General features: G+C 35.3%; 1 pseudogene; it reads right to left on the reverse strand.

The window, feature by feature from the left end:
* Positions 1–9283: 9283 nt before the first annotated feature.
* On the reverse strand, positions 9284–15601 carry LOC127230748 (axin interactor, dorsalization-associated protein-like; annotated as a pseudogene).
* Between the last annotated feature and the right edge of the window lie 9464 nt (positions 15602–25065).

Genomic DNA, 25065 nt, shown 5'->3' on the forward strand with positions numbered 1-25065 from the left:
TCCTTCTTTCTTTCTTCCTTTCTTTTGTTCTTTCTATCTTTCCTTCCTTCCCTTTTTCCTTCTTTTTCTCTCTCTCTTTCTTTCCTTTTCTTTATTTTAGAGGGAAAAACATGAAGTTATGTGGATAGGTGAGAGTCTGGTATTAATTGGGGAGGGAAAGAATATGAACAAAATATATAAAAATTTTGAGAACAATTTTTTAAATTAGTCTAATGAAGTATATACCTAAGTAAAATTGGCCCATTAATTACATAAGACAAATAACATTGCTGATTGTTGATTTGCTTACTTATTTCATTTTGGTTAAATTTGGGTATTCCATATGTGTCTAGAATTATCCATTTCCAGTAAGTTTTCTTTCTTTTTTTATTTAATTTTATATAACAAAGTCCAATTAAATGAAAACAAACATTTATACACAATATTTGGGAATTTGGGCGTCGTTCTTTCCAAACTACTTCCTGCTGGTAAGGGGTGCTGTCTTGGGGTAAGGGGCGCTGTCTTGGGTCCAGTAAGTTTTCTAATTTAGTGCAGTAGATGTGTTTTCATGATTTTTTTCTTAATTGCATTGGTATCTGTTGCAATAGATCCATTTTCATCTCTACTTTGTTATTCTGGGCATTCTTTTGGTTAATTTTTGAAAATATTTATAAATTTTGTTTATATTTTCAATAACTGCCTGTGGTTTTATTAACTCTTTGGATTTTAATTTCTTTTTTATTAATATTTGCATGAATTTTTATTATTCACATCTCCTGCCCTGGAACTTGGCTTGTTCTTGTTTTTATAGCACCTTAAAGGTATTTTCTGATTTATGTGAGATTTCTCACATTTTTTTGATGTAATCACTTAGTGCTATGGACTTTGTTCTTAGGACTGTCTTTACCCATAACATAGATTTTGGTATGTTATGTTTCATCTTCATTCAACTTTAGAACATTTTATTTTCCTTCAGTGACTCCTGAGTTTGTGTAATTTATGTAGTTTCCCTTTCTGTCAATAGCTGTCTCTTTTCCTTTAAGTTCAGATAAAATGAAAGAGGTTAGCTCAGTTTTCCTATATTTATTTAAACTTGCATTGTGTCCTTATATGTGATCAATATAAGATAAAGATTCATTTATGAGAATTGTATATATGCTCCGTAGATATCTCACAAAAAAAGAAGATGGACATTAAAGAAACACGTTATGGAGTTTACTTCCAATATGGTAAGACTAGCCATTTGGGAAAGATATTTCTCTTGTCTAGACTGTCTGACTTTATGCTATATAAACTGGACATGCAGGGCCCACAAAAAAGTGACTGCTAAAACAAGATGGACAGTGCTAAAGGGCTCCTGCTTCATGAAAGAATCTGTCACACAGTCTACAGGGCACAGAAAAAAAAAAGTGACTGACAAACTGCCAATACAGGTGGACAGTTTAAAGTTTTCTGCTTTGCTGAGGAGTCTGCCACACTATGACCTATAGGCTAAAGATGGAACATTACAAAAACTTCAGGTGACTGACCAGGCAGCGAGTTGTGTCTGTCATTTCTAGAGTTTATATATTACCCTTCTGTGGTCTTTGAAGGTGTTGAAGACAGATAGTTCTGGTTATAGTTTTCCTTATTTAGGATTAAAGATAAGTTACATATAGGACTTTAGATTCACAAAGATAGGATTGATGATAAGATATTTTCTTTAAATCTTGCTAAATGTTAATGGACTAAATATTGTTAACTGTGGTTCTTATTTGATAACTCTTTTGTTATATATTTTGCTATGTTAAGGTTAAAACCCTTCTTTTTATTGTTGACAGAAAAGAGGAGATGATGGGAGATGTCATTCTGTAAATATGTTTCTCTTATTAGTTAATGAATAAAGTACTGTTGGCAAATAGGAAGGCAAGATAGGAGGGACTAGGAGTCAAGGAGGATTCTGGGAGATATAGAAGGAGAATCAAAATGTAGGACCAAGAGGAGTAAATGGTCCAGACCCTTTCTCCGGTAAACCAAGACCACGTGGAAATACTTAGATTGATAGAACTGGGTTAATATTTAAGACAGAGCTAGCCAATAAGAAACACTAGTAACAGGCCAACAGCTTTGAATCTAATACAGCATATCTCTGTGTTATTTGGGGCTGACACAGCTCTGGGACCAGGCTGGTGGGAAATCTACTTGTAACAGTTCTTTTCCTGTTTTATTACATGGGTACATATACACTGTTAAACTCCCTTACACTAGCAACTTATCAAAAGACTCTGATAATTTTTCTACCAACTTATTACTATTTATAGTGTTTGTGGTTCAAAAAAGATAATCATATATAACTGGGTATGTTATTTTGAAAGTATTTATTTTATGATGTCCTTGACCTTTCTGGCTTCTACAATTCTTTCTTCCCCTCTTCTGCAAAGTTCCCTAACCTCTCCCTGATGTTTGGCTGTGGATCTGCATCTGTTTCCATCAGCTGCTTGATGACACCTCTCTGATGACAATTGGGCTAGTCACCAATCTGTTCACAGTAAATGACCAGTTCAGATTATATATCTGAGAGTGCTAGGAGTCTTATCTGGAGTCCTCCCGGTAGACTCCTGGGGAATTAATTCTCTTGCACTAGGTTTCTACCTGACCCTGAAATACTCCACCCTATTTCTGTAGTCTCTTTCAGTACTCCTCCTCAATGGCCCTCCAATCTGATTGCTCATGTTGCCATCCCTACCAGCTGTCAGACCACTCAGAGGATATCTCTATTTTCCATTCCCAGGGAGATCAGGGAGTCAACTAACCTAAGCTCATAGGGGCTTACAGAGACTGAATCAACAGTCAGGATGGACCTAGGCACTCTACATATAACTAAGAGTTGTATATCTTGGTCATCTTGAGGGATGTCTAACACTGGAAGCAAGGCATGTTTCTGACTCATTTACTAAATCTTGGGACTGTACTCCTAATACTAGGTTGCCTTTAATAGCCTTAATACAATGGGAAGTACTTAATCTTAATGCCATGTTTTGTTGATAATTGTGGGAGGCCTGTCATTTCCTAAGCAGAATAGGAGGGAAAATGGATTGAGGGGAATAAACAGAGTGAGGATGGGGGTATGGGACTTGGAGGAGAGGAAGGAGGGGAGACTGTGGCTGGGATGTAAAATAAGACAGCGAATGAATGAATTTATTTATTAAAAAGAAAGTATTTTTAATAATATATAAACAATATTCCTTTTAGAAATTGTTTCATTATATTTATGTTCAATCTTTTACAGAGATGAAATTCCAAAGGACAGATCATTGAATTTGAAATTATGCTTAATATTATAAAGTATCAATATGCTTTTAGGGTATTATGAAACATGCAATTCAACAAAATAATAAAATCTAAGTTATTCTTTCTTTTATAAATATCTTCAAATCACACATATCTTGGTATGTGTTTTGCTTTTTTAAATTTTTTTCAAAATGGAATTATGATATAGATATTATACAAATTCTACATTTTATAAGTTACCTTTAATAAATATTTCTACAATATTGTAGCATACATGTAAAATATATGTACATATGTAAATATATGTATAATCCCAAATATATATACCTACTGAAATATGGGTTTGAAGATAATAATAGTGAATAAATGTAATCCCAATTATAATATGCATATGATCTCAAATATAAATTCAGCACAGTTTATGAGTAATTGGGAATTTTACTTTCAGTTTTACTTTTACAATTTCAAATTATATATACTACTATTAATTAATTATAATACTGCCCTGATTTCGTACCTTCAGTCCCTCCCATGTCACCCCTTCTCACAAAATGATAGCCTACTCTTTTATTATTATTGTTACTTCACACACACATACACACCCACACATTTGGAAGGATGTATAAGTATAAGCTGCTCAGTTGATTTTTGTTGTTTTTGTGTATATGGTTTCAGGTTGACTGTTTTGTATTAAATAGCCAATCACTGAGCTCATCCCTAGGAGAGACCAATACTCCTTTTCTCAGTAGTCATTGTGTACCAGGTTTTATTTAGAGGTGTGACCCCATGATATTTCCCCCCTTCTGTATTAGCATCTCTGTTGATATTGTCATTGTTCAGGCATTGTTTATGCTGCCCTCCCTTTCTTTGAGAGTCAGTCACACAGAGGGCTCTCTGGTATTCTGGAGCATACAGTCTTCCTCCCCCTATTCCCTGACATATTCTGAACCATAGATGCTGGAGTACTGCAGTTATATTTGCTGTGGCTGGGCTCCCCACAACCCATTTATCTTTGTATTGTGTCATTTGATGTTTTCTGTGATGGTCTCCATTTACTGTAGAGAAGTTCCTTTGATGAGGGGTGACAGCTACACTATAGATGTAAGAACACAATTTCAGAATGAAGTTAAGGATTTTTAAACATTTAGTGTAGCAGTCAAGTAGCATTCTCTAATTTATCTTTAAATCAGTAATGTAATCAATATCCTTTACGGTGTTAATGTTTTGATATTTTTTAATATGATGTTGGCAAACTAGTAAGGTTTACTTGTAGCATACATATTATGGTATTCCATCCATACCAATGACAAACATTCTTATTATGGCAAGTAGTGTTTTGGAATAATAGAGTAACATATGTGCTTATGTTGGTGGGTTGCTTATTTATTTCTTAATTCATTCATTCAATGTCCTTCTATACAGTTAGTCATAGTTAACAACTTAATGTACTTCTGTATATACTTTTCAAAATGCTCAAATGCCCATAGATATACATTTTTTATTTTTAAATTTTCTTTATGTGATACATTGTATGAAGTCATTGTTTTTTTTTTTTTTTGGAGCCAAATGATGCTCTTTCTCACTGTTTTTCATTTTTCTTTTTTTTTATTTATTTTATATAACAAAGTCCAATTAAATGAAAACAAACATTTATACACAATATTTGGGAATTGGGCATTGTTCTTTCCAAACTACTTCCTGCTGGTAAGGGGCGCTGTCATGGGGGATTCCAAGAAGATTCAGAAATCCTGGCTGTAGTCTGTAAGGCTGCTTTGTCCAGCTGTTTTGAATGTAGGATCACCTCGTACTCTGTTTCAGGCTGTCTGGCATGATCAAACCACATTAGTCTGGAAGGAATCCACATCTTTTCATTTTCTGTGGAAACAAAAATAGAAATCCTTTTCCCCAGTAACTTGTCCTTGAACTTAAATTTTTTTAATTTAATTTATTATTCTACATGTCGATCCCAGTTCCCTTTTCCTCCCTCCCTCCCTCCTCCCCTCTCTTTTACCCTCTCTGCCCTCTCACATGCACTCTAACCACCCTCCCCTCCCATCCCCCCACCCCAATTCCATCCAGTTGGGGTCATGTAGATCTGACAGGTCATGTGAAGTAGGGACTAGGGCTTCTCTCCTGTCTCTAGATTAAGGCAGTTATCCCTCCATGGGGGATGTGTTTGCAAAGTCCTTTTGTGTACCAGGGATACATCCTGGCTCCACTGTCTGAGGTCCCTTAGACTGAAGTCATTATACAAGCTACAAGATGTGACATGAACTTTGTCCTAGTGAGCTGCACAGTTGTTCTACTTCATTTGTTGTCTAATGCCTTGTAATGAAGCAGCAGAAGTGCTAACAGTACTCATTTCCAACACTTTGGGTTTCTTACACACTGCAAGGGTCATTTAGAAGACACTGAGTCTTACAGAGAATTGGAGTAAATGGATTCACCACTGAAGGCTGAAATAAAGATACAGAGTAACTTTTGTTATAATATTTAGATATGATATTTATATACAAGGAGATAAGTAAGACTCAAAAAATAGGCATTATTCAAATTTTAATCATGTGATGAATCCAGTTTTCTCTGTGTCAGGATATGTTATTGGAGAAAATCAGAAGATTGTGTTGCTGATAGGTGGTGATGGATTTAGCATTGCTGTTTATATTTACATTAATTGATTAAAAAGTATCTAAAAATAGTTTCATTTTTTCTGCACAATTATGCTTTAGGCTTATATCAACTTTACTTTTGGTGTGTCATTATTTAGTTGTCTAAAATACAATATTTTAAGAAATGAATGAACATTGTCAGTATGCTTTCAACACACACATATCCATCAATATTAGATGATGTCTTAAAACATTTGTTATATCAATAGTACTATTCTCTAACAGTGTTTATTTACTTTCCTTATGCAATATTTCTTAATCTATGTAGCAAATTTTAAAATGTGTATGTGCTTTCCATATTTCAGAGTGCATATATAGATATGTTATAATTTAAATCATTTTAATGCCATGACATATATTTATTCAAAGTTCTTGACATTATGATTATAACTTTAATAAATATTTATATTTGGTGGGCACATGTGAAAAATTTCTCCCAGGTTAAATATCTAAAATAGGCTTTTTGACTCACAGGGTATATAAATATTCATTTTACCAGGCATTCAAATTGCACACCTAAGAAATTATCCAAACTTGAATTTACTGGCTCATAATATAAAAAGTCCAACTCCTCCAAACATTGCAGGTATAGTGTATTCTGAACCTTAAATTTTTTCCAACTAAGTAATAAATTGATATTAATTACATTTCCTTTATGATGACTCAGGTAGAAAATAATCTATGCATGGTCTATAAAATAATTAAGCACTTTTCTTCTTGTGGATCCTCTCACTCCTAATGGTCCATTGGCCACCAGGCCATGAGGGCAAGAGTAGCAGAAGCTGCAGGCCAGTCCTTGTCCAGTCTGTAAACATGGTGGAATTAGCCTTCTGGGAGAGAAATGCAACGAGGCAGCTCAATTTCATTTCAGAGTATAGAGGATATACAGGATTTGGAATGGTAGCTGGGGAATCATCTAATTTGCATTAAGTGGCATGCTCCTATTATATAGGTGGATTAGTAGCAGTATAGCCCTATCAAAATAGCTAGAGCATGTCACCTAATTAACATGTGGGCAACAGGGAAAGAGTGTTTGCAGGGAACTGTGTCAAGGATCACACTAGAGATAAGTCAGATATTTAGGCATTCAGGCTTAGCAACAGTCTCCAAATAAGGTTAGAGAGCAGGAAATGGTAAGAGAGCCCTTATTGCAGAGCTCCAAGAGTCTACCAGGCCATGGTAGACTGCAAACTTGGAACAGCAGGGCGTGCCAAAATTTTGTACATTTTTTTTTTTTTAGAATTCTATATAATGTGTTTAGATCATATACACCATACTTCCCCAACTCCTCTTAGATCCATATACTTCCTACCCATCTAATTTTGTGTCCTTTTTACTCTTTAATTATTTCAGTCCATCAAGTACAATTTATGCTGTTCATATAATCTTGGTTACATAGATTTCAGTGGAGTATCAATCAGAGTGTATGATCCTAAGGAAAATATAATCTTCTCTCAGCAGCTATCAGTTGCCTGCAGCTCTTTAGTCAGGAGTGAGACTCTATGTCCATCTCTCCTCTCCATGTTTTAGCTTCACCTCATGAAATTCTTGTGTATTCTGTTAAAGGCCTCTGTTTCTACCCTGATAACCTGATTTGGATCCTTAGGACTCATGATGGAAGGAGAGAAACTAAAATTAGTTATTTATCCTCTAAGCATATGCTGTGGTATACTCATACCTACACACACACATACACACAATTAATTAAATAAAGGGGAGTGGATTTCTGGGAAGAGTGAGAGGAGGAGGTGAATATGATCATAAATTTTATAAAATTTTCAAGGACCTAATTTTAAAAATAATTAAAAATAAAATGAACTATTTCCTAAGTCATAATAAGTCATAATAAATGTAACATTTTATTTTGGTCTCAAAAAAGTTTTAGTTAATTTTTGTACATTGTACAAAGTTATGGTCAAGATTCATTTGTTGACCTACAGAAAGCTAGTTTACCCAGTGTTATTAACTATGAAATCTATCCTTTTTTCTAATTAAAATTTCTAATATTATGTAGTTTATATTGTTTCTCCTTCCCCATTTCCTCATAGATATTCTCAACCTTATTCTCAACTTCACGTTCCCCCCCCTCTGTATGTTTGTTTCTGCCTCTCTCTTTTTCTCTGTCTCACAAAACAAAAGCAAAAGAAAATATGAAAGTCAACACAAACCAGCAAAAAAATAAGATAAAAATCAAAATGAAGTAAAAGTCCACCACCACAACAACAGCAACAACAAAATAATGAAGTGAGTTTAAATGGGATGTTTTCATCAAACCCCTTCCCTCAAGTCTCAGAGGTCTATGCAGAAAATCAGACAGATGAATTGTAAGAGCCAGAGATGATGGATGATTCCAAGAAACTAGTGTCTTTCCAGTATAACAGGGTTGATGTATACATGAATTCTGAATACTGTAACAGCATGCACAAAACCTTCTTGAGTTTAAACCAGACAAATTCCCAGCACTGAGAAGGGGAAGTAGACAGATTGTCCCATTCCTAACTAGGAAGCTACTATTTGATGTCTGCTAAACAATTTTCTCTAATGAAGTGTCACTGGATATATCAACCACATTCCAGGGCAAGAGCCAAGCTGAGGAGTACTTGGGAAACCATTCATTTGCTGGCATTTGTCTAAAATAACAACAACCAAAATTTAAACACCAAATCAATCAAAGACTTCAGTGTAAAACTTGAGCTTCTGAAACTGCATGAATATTATATATGTTAAAAACTTTAAGAAATTGATATGTATCAGGAAACCATAGCAAAAGTAAGACAAGCAAATCAAAAGCTAATTGCTTACTTTCTCCCTGTTGTTTACTAGGTTGCCTGGTTACCCAAAACTTCCTGTGCATAATGGGAGACAAGTAGCCCTGAGTAAAAATGACAATCTTTGGACTTATTTGTGATTTTCAGTGAATATAAACTTATCATCTAATCACTAAAAATTGTAGTATAGCACAATAATTTCCTTTTTAGAAATCCCTGATTATTTAATCTTTTTTTTTCTTTTTACTATATGAAAGTTTATTTATGCCATGTTACATCAAAAGTAAAAGTCAATTTAAAATAACTAATGACCTGCATATTTTCCATAGGAATGAATGACTGTATATCTAAATAGGAAATAAATGGTGGTCCTATCTACCTATATTAAAAAAAATAAACTATCTTTCCAGATTTTGCATACTAAGTAGATGTATGCAGTCTTAAGGTCTCAAAATGGGTTATCAGGAAGCAGCAGTTATCCAGACAGACTTTCTTAGGCAATGTAACTAGTCCAATTCCTCTCAGCAATTCTCCCCATCTCAACCCTGAATGTGACATTCAAGCCAGAAGAGCTTGGAGCAAAGGTGAGCAGAAATGTAAACTCTAGCACATTCTTATTGCTGCAGTGTCTGAAGTTCAGCACATCTACCACAATAGTACTATCCAGGAAGCAGGGGAGGAGTAGTGGTAATGAGACAATAGACAATTAATTGCACAATTAATAGAAAAGTAAAAATGTTTCAAAATCTACAATAAACCTGATCCAATAGGTTAGTGATGTGCTGAACTTTTGAGTTATGGGGTCTGGCTTTGCAATGTACTTGCTGGTCAACTGGCATGGGTAGGGCTCATTCCCTGCCTGTCGAAGAGTGATATGCTACACAGAGCTATGATGGTTTCTGAGTGGTAAAATTCACATAAGTTCCAGGTTATTTGTAATAGGATCATTCCTTGTGCAAAGTTTGATGTAGATGAAGATAGAGTGGTTTTTTGGTCAATAATTATATATTTTTTTTCTTCTAAAGTCAGTGGGTTTCTTGTATAATTCTGTTACAATTGGCCATGAAGGCAAAATACTTGGTGCTGGTAAACCTCTTTTTGGGCTTGTAACGTTTGAATTCAAAGAAGATGGCGGCACCTTTAGCTAATATTTCAACATGCTTCTGGAGCTCAATGTTCACATTAAAATGAGCATATGTATCTTCTTTTCATGAAGCCATGGGAGTATCTTGTACAGGAGTTAAATCTATGCCATTCAAATCCTTCACGCTGACTGTATTGTAGGGGTTGATGCACTGTCCTTCATCTTTCAGACCGATATTCTCAATTCTGATAGTAACATCATCCCTAGTTCTGATGGCAACCATGGCAATAAAGTACCAGGAACTCGAGCAGAAAAGGAATCAGGAGCTCCAGCTCCACCGTCTTCATCTTCAAATTCCAAATTCTCTTTTTCACCAGGTGCCAAAATCTGTCCTAATAGGATAGGCTGATCATCAAATGGGAATTTTTTGTTATATGTAAGAATATTCTTCAGGATTGGCTCTAGTTTCTTCAGGTCCTCCAGTTTAAATTCTTTTTGGGACTGTGTGGACAGTAATGCTGTGCTTCTCAATTTTGCCTATGGTTTTCTTTGCTCTTCTGTGAATTCAGAATTATTGTGTTGAGCTTGTACCTCCTTTTGTAGGTGTCTTGCTAATATCTGATACTCGTCTATCACCTCCACCAGCTGGCCTCAAGAGTCGAAGTCAGCTTACTCCAGCATGGCCAGTCCCCGCTCCGGCCCCCTCCCGCCCCTATCCCATCAAGGCTGGGCTCTAGGGCAGGGCGCCACCCACCCCAGGCTTGGCCCTGACATTAACAGGGCCAGGAGGAACCGCTAAGACCACCCTTATTTAATCTCTTAACTAAGCTTCTTCACCCTTAAAGAGTTCACTGGCCAATCTCACCCTTAACTCCCACTAAGTGAAGATTCTTATCTGTGTTTTATGGTACAAATGAATTACAGTCCTGGATTCCTTCAGGGCTGGGAGATAGCTAGTTGTAATATTATATAAGCTGAACACATTTGAAGAAAAAAAAAAAAGGAAGAATAAAGAATATGTAGAGTATGAGTTAATGCTTTTTTCCCTCAGATTTTAATTCCCTCGCTTATTTATAGTTCCTTTTTTGAACTCTGAGCAAAAATTTTAGAAGCTGGACTTTTAAAATTTACTATAGATATGGGCCATGATTTTATGTGTAGGACTATTAAAGCACACCCATAAGAATAAAAAAGACAAATACTATTATATCAAGCAAACAAGCTTTTACAAACAAAAAGAAACAACAGATGGAGAAATCCCACACATTTGAGAACATAGTTGCCAATTATTTACTGATAGAGGTAAACCCACACACTATAAGGAACTCAAGTAACAACTAAACAAATACTTTAAAAATGACAAATTTCCTAAATAGATGTTTCCTGGAAAAAAAAGAAAAAGATAAAAAGAGGAAGAGCTAAAATCAAGAGCTCAACAATATTATCCACCAGGAAGATGAAGATCCAATTCCGAACCCTACCAAGATAACATCACAGTAGAACAGCTACTTTTCTAAATAAGCAAGCAAATAGAAAAGATCAAAGAGTCACGATGATGTGGATGAAAAGCTTTATACAATACTGGTAGAGATATAATTTAGTGCAGTCACTGTGAAGGACAGAACATACTCTCTTGGGAAGATTGACATTGAATCTCATTTGACCCAGTCAACCCACTTCTGCATCTATATCCATAATGTATGAATGAAGAAAGTATACCACTAAGACTATCTGTAAGCCAACTTTCTTATAGAATAACTTCTAATAGTTAAGAAGTCTGGAAGCAGTGTAGAAGTCCAAGAAACGGATACATAAAGAATATATATATATATATATATATATATATATATTCAGATTACTTTTCCATAAAAAAAATTAAAACTGAGAATTTCCCCTCAAAATGGGTAGAACTGTAAGTCATTACACTAATAAAAACAATCTGGACACAGCACAGAGAAGCAAGATCTCTTTGCTATGTGGGAGCTAAAACAGTTGGCTCAAAATAGTGAGAATAGAGGCTGAGAAGGATGGTTAGGTTTGAGGTTGGGAACAATGGAAAAGTGATTAGCCGATTTCATTGACTGAAGGTATAAAGAAATAGTACCTGGAGGTCTGTCAATATGTAAATTTATATGGAATAAAATCCTTTAAATTAATATTAGTTAATCTCTGAATATATGCTCTTCCCTGCTGTTGTCATAAAACACTTAAGCAGAAACAACTTCCTCTTCAGTTATTTTGATTCCTGTAATACCAGGTCAGATTCGTTAGGGAACTAAACTACTCCTGAGCAGCAGTAGGGACACATTACAGGTCTTGCCATAACAAGATCATTCCCTCCAGGAGTAAGAGCAATTTCCCCAATGGTGTGAACTGATGCTGCACCCTTCTTGGAAGTGGGTGTGTTATGAAAAGGAAGCTGCCTCCTCAGGAGATGAAACTGATAACTTCTCTAGAGCAAGAAATGACATAATGATTAACCAGAGCAATCCAGAATAGATTGTGTGTTCAGTCAGCTCAGTCTTTCCCTCAGCTCTATACTTCCTCAACCCTGGGTTTTACTCAACTCTTATATGAAAACAGTGTTCCTGTCAACAACTCAAGACAGTTCCAAAGGGTGGTGTTTTTGCTTCAAATCTCTGGCAATAAGAAGTAGAAACAGGACTTTCCACTATACATTGTTTTGCTGTTGGACTTCTTTTGGTTTATTTTATATTATTTCAAACAACACATTTTTTTCTAGTGTATATGATACACACACACACACACACACACACACACACACATCTATATATGTATATATTCTCAGATCAGACATACAATGTAATATAGTAGCCAGCATTTTTATGCTTGCATCAGTCACTTATATGCCACATATCAAGTTTAAATGTCTCTATTTTGATTACTTTAAAATCATTCCAACTTCCCTCTTTGAATTTGGAAATCTTGCTTGTACATTCTGTTAATGGTATGCTTCCATTCTTGATATTTAAATTGCATATATATTTTCTTTTAGAGAAATCAGGGACTGGGATGACAAAAACGTGCATTTAGGTCCCTAGAGCCCATTAGAAACATTGGAGTACACATTTGTAATCCTAGCACTTGGTGTGTGAGCCAGAAGTAGGAAGATTCAGGGACTTGCTGGCCTACTACATTAGTAGAATGGGTGAAATGTGGCTTTGATATGAGACTCTGTCTTAAAAAACATGAATAGTTCTGGGCAGTGTATGCCTTTAATCTTAGCCCTTGTGAGTTAGATGCAGGCAGATCTCTGAGTTTGAGACCAGCTTGGTCTACAAGAGCTAGATCCAGGACAGGTCAAACTACACAGAGAAATCATGTCTTAAAAAAAATAATTAGAACTAAACAAAGCAAACGATCATGAACAGTGCTATAGCAAGACACCTGATGACAACTTTTGCCTCTTCATGCCCATACAAGTTTACACAATCATACAGAGACTGGGGAGCAAAGAGCGAAATGAAAAGAAATCTAAGTACTGAACTGATTATACTTTTAAGAGGTAAGTCTGATCCTGTTCCTGTTCTGTTTCTTATGTTAAAACATTAATTCTAATGTGTTTTTATTTGCAGGTTACTCATTCACACTCAGTAACACTCATTCTGCTACAGTCCTATCTAGTCATACCAGAGTTATAAAACTCTGCATTGGCATTGAAGATATCAATTTTGAGAATAAAGTCATGGCAAAAGGCTTAAATTTTGTGTTCATGTACTTATATATCATATACTAAAGTCTCACTAATTGATTTTGTATTTTATTCCTTAAGAACCTAAATATACAGAAAATGAATCAAACTTTTCATTCTAATGGCATGTAGGCTCTTATAGTTCAATCTAGGTACAAATAATTGTAGTAATATTTCTCTGTGCACCTTAATGAAAAAAATGTAGGAAGTGCTGTAGAGGAGATCTGAAGAGCCATATGATAAAAAGCAGATAGTTTAAATTTATGTATGATCAATTCATTTAGATACATAGAAATAATTTATTTTTATAAATGTTAACCAAAATCTTATGATGATTGTATATTAGATAAGATTCAGCAATGACTCATATTTAAAATTATATATGTGAATGAATAATTTTGACTCATTAACATTAATAAAGGGATAGCTAAGATATTTTCTAAGGATATAAAAGTATTGCCAAGATTGTATTTTAAGATAACATTGAAAGTACAATCCAGAGGCATAGCTTAAGGGTAATAACACTCATCTTATAGACAAATTGGAAATGAATTCTTAACTATTGCTAATAAAAGGGAGTGTAAAATTCATTGATTAATGGTTGGCAGTATATTGTTGCAAGAAAAAGAACCCAGAATAATTTTAGGAAAATATTAATCTACTTCTCAATTGTTGATGAAAGATCTGGGCCACTAGAGATATGACTCAAGACTTGCTTAACATGCAAGTTATGAAAGTAACATGTCTCCGTCCACTAAAGATATCAATAAACTCTATTTCTTCCAAGTTTTACACTTTAATATAATACTATAGCATTCATTACTGTTGCAAAAAGTAATGAGAGAATTTTAAAAGTATGCATGATTCTAGAACAGATTGCATGTCTGTTTGTATTTTTTCTTTTATTGTTTCTTGTTAGTGTTTACTTACATTGAATGATAGATTTGGAATGTCCATTTTTTTCTTTTGTATTTTAAAGTATATTTAACATTTATAAATGCATATAATATGCATGGAACTATTCTTTACTGCATCTCTTCCCTTCGAATTCTACCTCTATACCCATTTCACCTTTGCCTCTAAAATTCATGTCTCTCTCTATCTGTCTGTGTATCTACCTCTCTCTCTGACTTTCATATGCACTCTCACTGAGCCCACTGCCTGGATGTGCAGGGTGTGAGACCATCTATTATAGCATAGGTAACTTCTGAGGGGCTGCACTCCTGATGAAAAGTAATTCTTCCTCCCCAAGTATCCATTAATTTTTATAATTCTTTAGTATAGAGACTTTTTGAGTACCTCCTCATTCGTTCCAGTATTTTGGTTGGTTTGACTTTGTGTAAGTCTTACATACTTGTTACCAACTCACACAGAGTTCATATATATATACTACTGTTGAACAAATACTACTTTACTACAGGTATCAACTCTTACTAATATTATTTATTTGTAGGTTAAGCATTACTTGTAAAACAATAGAATCAGAAGAAATGCTCTTTCTTCACCATGCATATATATATATATATATGCTATCAAGAGGACAAAGGCTATGTTTTTTGCCAAATTATTTTTGTTTTTTTTTTTTTTTTGTTTTTTGTTTTTTGGCAAGGTTTCTCTGTGTAACTATCCTGACTGTTCTGGAACTCACTTTGTAGATCAGACTGACCTCTAATTCATTCAGATCAGCCTGCCTCTGCCTCCCAAATGCTGGGATTAAAGACATGTGTCACCAACACTGGGCTCCAAATTCTTATTTTTTTATAAAGAAAAACTTTATATGATTTCCCTATGTGTCATTGAAAATAATGAGAGTTTGATTTCATTCTTTTCCTGTATACAAAGAAACCTGCAATGTGGATAGATTAATTTGCTGCTACTAGTAAGCAGATAGGATAGAAATGGCGTCATTATTTTGCTGAAGAAAGAACAATCAGGCACTGAAATATTAAATATAGTTACAAAATCATGTATTATTAAGCAGCTAAAACAGAGTAGTAGAGGTTGCATTTGAACTCCAGCTCTCTAAATATATTTGTCTTTATAGATCATGCTGAATGCTTTGTCATATGTGTAATGGAATGTGAGTCATACCACTTTCCTCAGATATGACTTTTCCCATTATGTAAATCCACGATTGTGCATAAGCACAGGAGAATTATATGGCTGTTAGAATGATAATTCTATGCAGTTTTCTATCTGAATCACTCTCTGCCTTTGTCACAAAATGACTACACACACAAACACAAACACACACACACACATATCATGAGAGAGAGAGAGAGAGAGAGAATTACAGAAAGACAGAGAGAATATGAGAACCAGAGTTATATAGTTATCTTTACTACCCAAAATACTACCAAGTTTATTTCAGCTCACATTTCAGTCTTTGTGGAGAGATCAAATCTGATAAGTACCTCCTGGTATGCAACAGACTGGTTACCACAGGACATTATGTATTGAGAAGCAACAGGGATAGGATAGACCAAGGAAATTTTTGTAGAGAATAATATCTCTGGAGTCACATACCTATATTACCTCTTTTTGAGTGTTGTGTCCTAATCACCTTTTAAGGGCCACATCTGTTCCTAATTCTGCAGGTAACACAATGGAGAGTCAATGAGAATTTTAGAGAATATTAGGCATACTTAAACCATGAGAGTACAGAATTTCAGTTTCAAATAGGGAGAGTGATTATGAAATGGATGTCTATTGCACTACCTTTTATGTTTAGGAATCATGAAAAGAAGTATAAAAATAGAGGTCTGTTTTGCAAGGCCTTCTCAGGGATGTAGATAAACAAGAGTTATGGCTCAGAGAATAGACAAGAGAGGTGGTAAGGTGCTGGGGAATTGGCTCAGTGGTTAAATGCATCTGTTGTCCTTCCTGAGGACTGGGGTTGGTTGCCAGCACTCACATGGTGGCTCACAATCAACCACAACTTTACTTTCAGAAGACTGACATCCTCATCTGACATCCACAGATACTGCTTGCACATGGTGCACATATATTCATTCAGGCAAAAAATGATGCCTGTTAAGATGCATCTAACTAAATTTGAAAAAAGAAAAGCAGTAAGAATGAAATTCTGTGCAATATTTCTTTTGAGACAAAGTTGGAAAAAAATTCCCTGATTGAATGATGATGGGCTTTGAGAAGAAGACTCAAGAAAAAAAATCAAGGATGACACCAAAACTCAAAGATGAAAATATTGTTGAATGAGACAGCAAATGTTACTAGGAGAGCAGGCTTGATTGGGAAGATCAAAAACTTAAATTATGATTAGCTGCACTTTTCATTCAATGACAAAATAGCTGACAGAATCAAGTGAAAGAAGAGTATTCATTCAGAGCACATTTGAGAGTGTACTCTAACATGGAAGAGGCAGCATGTGGGCAGAAGTATGAAGTGGCAGGTGACATTGTGTCCACAGTCAAGCACAGAAGCAAATGTTGGTGCTTGCTCAGTTGGCTTCTATCATGCTACTCAGTATAGGACCCCAGCATTCACTATTATAACCCTAAATTCAACACCTTGTTTTCTTAGTTAAACTTGTTTTGAAAGAGTTACATATGCTTAGCAGTTCTAAGTCCACCTAGTTGCCAATAAAAATTGATCATTGAATGGGGATGTCTAGTAGGCACTTAGGAAGTTAAATTAGTGAGATCACCTTTTGTTGTCTTACTGCTTTAGCTAGAACTTCAAATAAAATATTGAAGAGATATGGAGAGGGAGGGCAGCCTTGTCTTGTTCCTGATTTCAGAGGAATTGCCTTAAGCTTCTCTCCATTCAGTTTGATGTTGGCTGTTGGTTTACTGTATATTGCTCTTACTATGTTTAGTTACATTCCTGTTATTCCTGATCTCGCGAAGACTTTCATCATGAAAGGGTATTGAATTTTGTCAAAAGTTTTTTCAGCATCTAGGGAGATGATCATGTGGTTTTTCTTTTTCATTTTGTTTATATGGTGGATCACGTTGATAGATTTTCATATGTTAAACCATCCCTGCAACCCAGGGATTAAGCCTATTTGGTCATGGTGGATGATTTCTCTGATGTAATCTTGGATTAGGTTTGCCAGTATTTTACTGAGTATTTTTGCTTCAATGTTCATGAGGGATATTGGTCTGTAGTTTTCATTCTTAGTTGTGTCTTTGTGTGGGTTGCACGCCAAGGTGAATGTGGCCTCATGAAAAGTTTGGTAATGAACCTTCTATTGTGTGAAACAATTTGAGGAGTATTGGTATTAGTTCTTCCTTGAATTTCTGGTGGAATTCTGTACTGAATCCATCTGGCCCTGAACTTTTTTAGGTTGGAAGGCTTTTGATGACTGCTTCTATTTTGTTAGGGGTTATAGGTCTATTTAAGTTGTTTGTCTGTTCTTGATTTAATTTTGGTAAGTGATAGTTATCCAGAAATTTGTCCATTTCCTTTGAACTTTCAAATTTTGTGGAGTACAGGTTTTCAAAGTATGACTTGAAAATTGTTTGGATTTTCTCTGTGTCCTCTGTTATGTTCCCCTTTTTGTTTCTGATTTTGTTAATTTGCATGTTCTCTGCTTTTTCGTTAGTTTGGATAAAGGTTCATCTATCTTGTTGATTTTCTTGAAAAATCAACTCTTTGTTGCACTGATTCTTTGTATTGTTTTTCTGGTTTTTACTTTATTGATTTCAGCCCTGAAATTGATTATTTCCTGGCATCTACTCCTACGGGGTGAGTTTGCTTCTTTTTGTTCTAAGGCTGTTAATTCTCTAATGTGATTATCCTCAGTTTTCTTCACATGGACACTTAGTGCAATGAACTTCCCTTGTAGTACTGCTTTCAAGATGTCCCATAAGTACGGGGTGTCCTCATACTCATTGAAATTTAGGAAGTCCTTAATTTCTTTCTTCATTTCTTCTTTGACCGAGGTATGGTTCAGTTGTGCATTGTTCAGTTTCCATGAGTTTGTAGGGTTTCTGGGATTTATGTTGTTATTGAATTCCAACATTAAAGCATGGTGGCCTGATAAGATACAGGGAACAATTCTAATTTTTTTTTTTTTTTGTATCTGTTGAGGTTTGTTATGTGGCCTAGTATGTTTTTAGAGAAGGTTCCATGTGCAGCATAGTAGAAGGTATATTCTTTTGTGTTTGGATGGAATGTTCTATAGATGTCTGTTAAACCCAAAAGGAGATCAAGGGGATACAAATTGGAAAGAAAGACATCAAACTTTCTCTATTTGCAGATGATAAGGTAGTTTACATAATCCACCAAAAAAAACAAAACAAAACAAAACAAAACAAAACAAACAAACAAACAAACAAAAAACCCAAAAAACTCTACCAGGGAACAGCTAATAAACACCTTCAGCAAACCAGCAGGATACAAGATAAACTCAAAAAAATCAGTAGGACTAATTTATTCAGACGACAAAGGGGCTGAGAAAGAAATCAAAGAAACATCACCCTTTACAATATTCACAAACAACATAATGTATCTTGGGGTAATGCTTACCAAACAAGTGAAAGACATATATAATAAGAATTTTGTGTCTTTAAAGAAATTAAAGAAGATACCAGAAAATGGAAAGATCTTCCATACTCTTGCATAGGTAGGATAAACATAGTAAAACATGGCAATCTTGCCAAAAGCAATCTACAGATTCAATGCAATCCCCATTAAAATCACAACATAATTCTTCACTGACTTTGAAAGGATAATAATCAACTTTATATGGAAAAACAAAAGACCCAGGATAGCCAAAACAACCCTGTACAATAAAGGAACTTCAGGAGGCATCACCATCGCTGACTTTAAGCTCTACTACAGAGCTATAGTCGTGAAAAGAGCCTAGTATTGGCACAAAAATAGACAAGTAGACCAATGTAATGAAATCAATAATCCTGACATTAATCCACACACTTACAAACACCTGTTTTTGACAAAACAGCTAAAAGTATACAATTGGAGGAGAAAAACATTTTTAACAAATAGTGCTGGCACAACTGGCGATGGTGTGTAGAAGACTGCAGATAGACCCATGTCTATCGCCATGCACTAAATTCAAGTCCAAATCAATCGAAGACCTGAATATCAATTCAGCCACACTGAACCTCTTAGAAGAGAAAGTGGCAGGTACCCTACATATTACAGGAGACGACTTCCTGAACAGAACTCCAGTAGCAAAGACACTGAGATCAATAATTAATAAATGGGACCTCTTCAAACTTTGATGCTTCTGTAAGTCAAAGGACACATTGGACAAGATCAAACAGCAGCGCAAAGACTGGGAAAAGATCTTCACCAATCCTACATCTGACAAAGGGCTGATCTCCAATATACAAAGAACTCAAGAAACTAGTTATCAAAACACCAAATAACCCTTTTAAACATGGGGTACAGAACTGAATAAAGAACTCTCAATAGAGGAAATCAAAAAGGCTAAAAGACACTTAAGTGCTCAACATCCATAGCTATCACGGAAATGCAAATCAAAACATCTTTGAGATACCATATTCTGACAAGGTCAGCCTGCAGAAACGTATAGAGACAGTTGACCCAAACAAGGAGGAGCTAATGGGCCCCCCAGACTGCTAACTAGAAATACAGCATGGGACTGACTCAGAGCCCCTGAACTTGGGTCTTAGCTAGAAGGCCTAAGCAGTCTAAGAGACCTTGGACAATGGAGCTAGGATGTATTCCTGGTACACATAAAGACCTTGTGGGCACATCCCCCATGGAGGGATACTTAATTAACCTGGAGAAAGGAAAGAAGTCCTATCCCTACTTCAAATGATTGGACAGATTTAGATGACCCCCTCCTCAATGGCATTACCCTACATGTGGAGTGGGGGTGGAATGGACTGGATGGTGGTCAGATGCATGGGAGGGTGGGAGAGAGGGAAAGAGACAGGGAGGGATATGGAACTGGGATCGATATGTAAAAATAAAAAATAAATTAATATAAAAACTTAGGGATATCATATTTCATGAATGAAGTGTAAGTGGAAGCCTGACTTGTTTGTGGGTTTTGTCTCATGACCATGAATAAATTAAACAAGAGCATGAGTAGAACTTCAGAATACATGAGCTCAGATGTCAAAGAAATTGGAGACAACAGGAAGAATTCACAAAAACACTAAGACAGAACTAGAGGGAATGACATTTAAAAGTCTGATGTCCCTGAATTTTAAGTCTGAGTTTGTATGATGTATTAGATCTACACTGTGAATGTTTAATCACTAAATACGCCTTTAAAAAGTCAAAAGTGAAAAAGATTCCACAATCAGAAGAGATGAGGACATGTTTTATTCCAAAGATTAATGTTCAAAGCTGTTAATTTATTTTTTCCCATACTATACAAAACTAAATAATAATTATGGAAAATTTTATTTCATAATTTAGACCATCCTGTGTTGTGAAGAAATCCACTAAAGGGTAAAGATGTAGCACTGTAGATGGTTCTGGATGCTGGCACCTGTCTAACTGTAGGGAGCTCAGAGGAGCCTGGGAGGCTCAAAGAGGATGATCTTGCAGAGCATGCAATATCTCAGGAATGACTGCAAAGAAAAGAGGCAGGCCTATGGGCAGATCCTTTTCAAAAGTGGTTTCATGGAGAGCCAAACATAGAATAGACATCAGCAGAAGCTTCATCCAGAAATTGATCAAAGCAGATGCAGAAACCACAGCCAAACACTAGGCAGAGCCTATGGAATCCAGAGGAGTCAAGAACACCACAGGAATACATCCCATAGAATCAACTAAGCAGGGTTCATAGGGTCTCACAGAGATTGGAGAGAAAATCACGGAACCTGAATGGGTCTGATCTAGGTCTTCTGCATATATGTTATAGTTGCATAGTTTGGTGTTCCTGTGGGACTAAGAGTAGAAGCAGGGCTGCCTCATTCAGCCTTAATAAGAAAGTAAGTGCCTTTTCTTAGTAAATCTTGTCATGCCAGGTTCGGTTGATATCTCTGGAGGCTTGCTCTTTTCTGAAGAGAAAAAGAGGAGGAATGGATCTGAGGGAGAGAGAAGGTAGCATGGGATGGGGACTTGGAGGAGAAATTGCGATTGGGATATAATATATGAGAAAAGAATAAATTAACAAAAAACAGAGGGCATTGAGAGATGCCTGTGTGGCTAAGAGAAGTTGAAATATAGATGACATAATGACTGCAACAGGTGTTGGTGGAAGAAGGAGCATGTCAGGTCTGTCACAAAGTTATTGAAGAGAGTCCTTAAAAATTATGATAAAGAGGCTGAAATGCACCCCTTTACAGTTAATAGTTTTTGGCAAGGGCTAGGGTTAGGGAGGGGAGGGGAGGGGATAGGAAAGTGCTCAGTTATTTTTCAGGTGATAACCATGAGAAATTTGGTCATGCTTCATTAAGTATAAAGGCAACACCAACTGGACTTGTGGTTTTGCATTTCATTTTTTGTTTATAGGGAGGGCATAAAGTGAAAAGGTGGACCAATGGGAAGCAAGTGTGATCAGGATGCACTGTATGAAATTCCCAAATAATTAATAAAAATATCATATAAGGAAAAAACTGTCACCTTTTCTATTTTACGTTATTCTATTTACATAAATATGTATATTCAGTTGATGTATGTGTCTAACACTTTACTATTAATTGGATGAGTCACCATAACCCAGGAAACTTATAGAAGAAATATTTACTGGGATTATAGTTTCATGGGGTGAGTTCATGATCTCCATGACAGGTAGCATGGAAGCAGGCAGACTAGCATGATATTACAGCAGTGACTGAGAACTTACATCCTTATCTGTAGTAGTAGGCAAAGAAAAAGCTGGAATGGTGTGGGCTTTTGAAACCACATAGCCTATCCCAAGTTACACGCCTCTTCTAACAATGCCACACCTCCTAATTATTCCCAAACAGTTCTACTAAGTTCTACTAACTTAGCATTCAAATATATGTGCCTATGGGGCCATTCTCATTTAAACCACTAGAGTGCATTTATGTGAAATCTTTTATGGGAACCAAATGTTACTATTTTATTTGCTTCTTTGCATTAGAATATTAGTTTAGAACTGTTTTAATCGAATTATTAAAGTTTATGCAAGAATGCTGCAACTAATATAAATATTACTAGCCTTTTAATGTATGAAACTGTGATAAAGGTAAAGTGATATGAATTACTTCATTTAAAAAGAAATAACTCTTTGTATATGTTCACAAAAATAACTGATGATGTCACACATAAAATGGTCCTGAGAAGCAAACTTCAAGAATCAAAATTGACATTGTCATAGAACATATTTACCAAAATATGAAAGATAGAATATAATTTTCAACAATATACAAGATCTTTTATAATTTAGCAGTAGAAACCAATTAAAGTAATGAACCAACAATCTCAACAGATGCAGCACCACAGAGACTACGCAGATGGCATGCAAACACAGGAAGGCCACAATTCTACAACATATGTTATCAAAAAATACAATCTAAAACAATGAGGTATCATTATGTACCTATTAGAATTACCCATTTCCAGAGTACTTACAACACAGAAAGCTGGCATGGATGTAAAATGTTGGCAGACCTCAGTCACTACTAGTAGCAATGTAAAACTGATACAACGGCTTTGTGGTACATCTGGTCAGTGTTATAAATCCGTATTTTTAAACATAAAAGTGATAATTAATGTAAATTTTAAAGCAAGAGAACACTGGATTTCTTTCTTTCTTCCTTCCTTCCTTCCTTCCTTCCTTCCTTCCTTCCTTTCTTTTTCTGCAACCAGACATTTCTTATTTAGATAGTGCCTTACAATCAGTATAACTTCAATAAAATTGAAGGGGAAAAAAACTGAAGTTGCCATTAGAAGGAATGAACAAAGAACTGTTTTATTTTTTTGTTTTATTTTTTCATTGTTCTTGTCATGAAAGACAACGATGCAATAGGAAAATGTAATGATAATATATTGTTTATGAGTACACCACATTCCTTGAAAGAAGCCGTCAATAAAACTCAGTTAGGAACCACCAGGTATCTGAATAATCTTCATTTTATATTAAAAAATAATTAAATGCATGTGTCCTGTGTGTGTGTGTGTATGTGTGTGTGTGTGTGTGTGTGTGTGTGTGTGCGTGTGTGTGCCTGCGTGCGGGCACAATCATAAGTATAGAGATAAGACAGAAACTACAAGAGAATATAGAGTGTGAATGTCCAAGAATAACTATATGTGGAGGTCAGAATAAAGCATGTAGTAGTTGCTTCTAGATCTTCTATTAATGAAACTAAACTTGCTAGATTGATTTTTTATTCCAGCAAAAAAAAAACTTAAAACTAGATGATTTTATTGATAAAGTCACAGAATTCTAAAAAGAATAAGCTAAATTCTGCAAAACTTTGAAAACTCTCAGTTTAATATATATCAGAGATTTTTGCTGATTTAGACTCAAAAGTTACCAGCAATTTAAAAGTTATATATGATATAAAGGAAATAGAGGAGAAAGATGGTAAGGAAGGGAAAGAAAAAAAGTAAAGAAAATTATGTTTATCCTTAATGGAAAAATTAGTGTTTGGAACAAGACAATAGCATCATCATCTTCATTATCACACTGAAAGGCTTACCTAATTCACTAAATAAAAACAAACAAACAAACAACAACAAAAACAACAACAACAACAACAAAAACATGATTCAAATAAAATATCCATAAATTGATCTGCAGCAGCCTGAACACAGTTCCTTTATACATGTCCACATTTTTTTTAACATTTCTTTAGGAAGGTAAATGAAATAAGAGACAACTGAGTCTTAGTACTTCCATTTCACTATTTGTAGATGCAGAGCACACCTAGAATATAGGCATTTTATGTTAATGGAGAATAGTATGTTGAGAAAGGAGTCATTAAACCACCAGCCTTTGCTGACTCTTATATCAGCCTTTGCTGACACTACCTTCTTCAACTCCAGGGTTAATGACCCATGAATCCTAGCTTTGGTCTCAGTCATCTCAAACTACCTCCAGTCTCTCCCCTGTTCACCATCTCTATTTCTCTTTCCTTACTACTGAAGAGATGCGATGCTCAGAATTGAAACATGGGGATTTGCTTTTCATGAAAAAATTCTTTCTCTATCATTGAATTAGCTGTGTTTAAGTCCTTAGTTTACATTTCTCTCTTCTTGTTTCTTTCCTTTTGGTTATGATCTCATAGATTCATTTATTTAATGTAAATCTACACAACAGCCCTGCCTTCAGTTTTACTTTTGATAGTTGTTCCACTTGGGGGGAAAAAGAATGAAATACTTTATAAAAGAATCATGGTGTATCAAGATAGGCTATCTGAAAATTAAGCAAGCAAATAGCAAGGCTTAGCACAAGTCTAACAGCTTCAGAACTATGAAACTCCTGAGTCTAAAGCCAAAGAAGTGAGATTATGTACAAAACCTGTGTTTGGAGGCCATAAAACATAGAACTCTGCTTTCCATGGTTAGAAATAAGGATATTTTAAGCTCTAAATGAGCAAACATCTACTTTTCCTACATGTGTTCCTTCTATTTTTTTCTAGGTCCCTGTGGTGATTAAATTATCAGTCACCATGACTGGATTAGTATTTCCACAGGTTGCCA

The sequence above is a fragment of the Phodopus roborovskii genome, unplaced genomic scaffold (assembly GCF_943737965.1).
Source record: "Phodopus roborovskii unplaced genomic scaffold, PHOROB, whole genome shotgun sequence".
In the NCBI taxonomy this organism is placed as follows: Eukaryota; Metazoa; Chordata; class Mammalia; order Rodentia; family Cricetidae; genus Phodopus; species Phodopus roborovskii.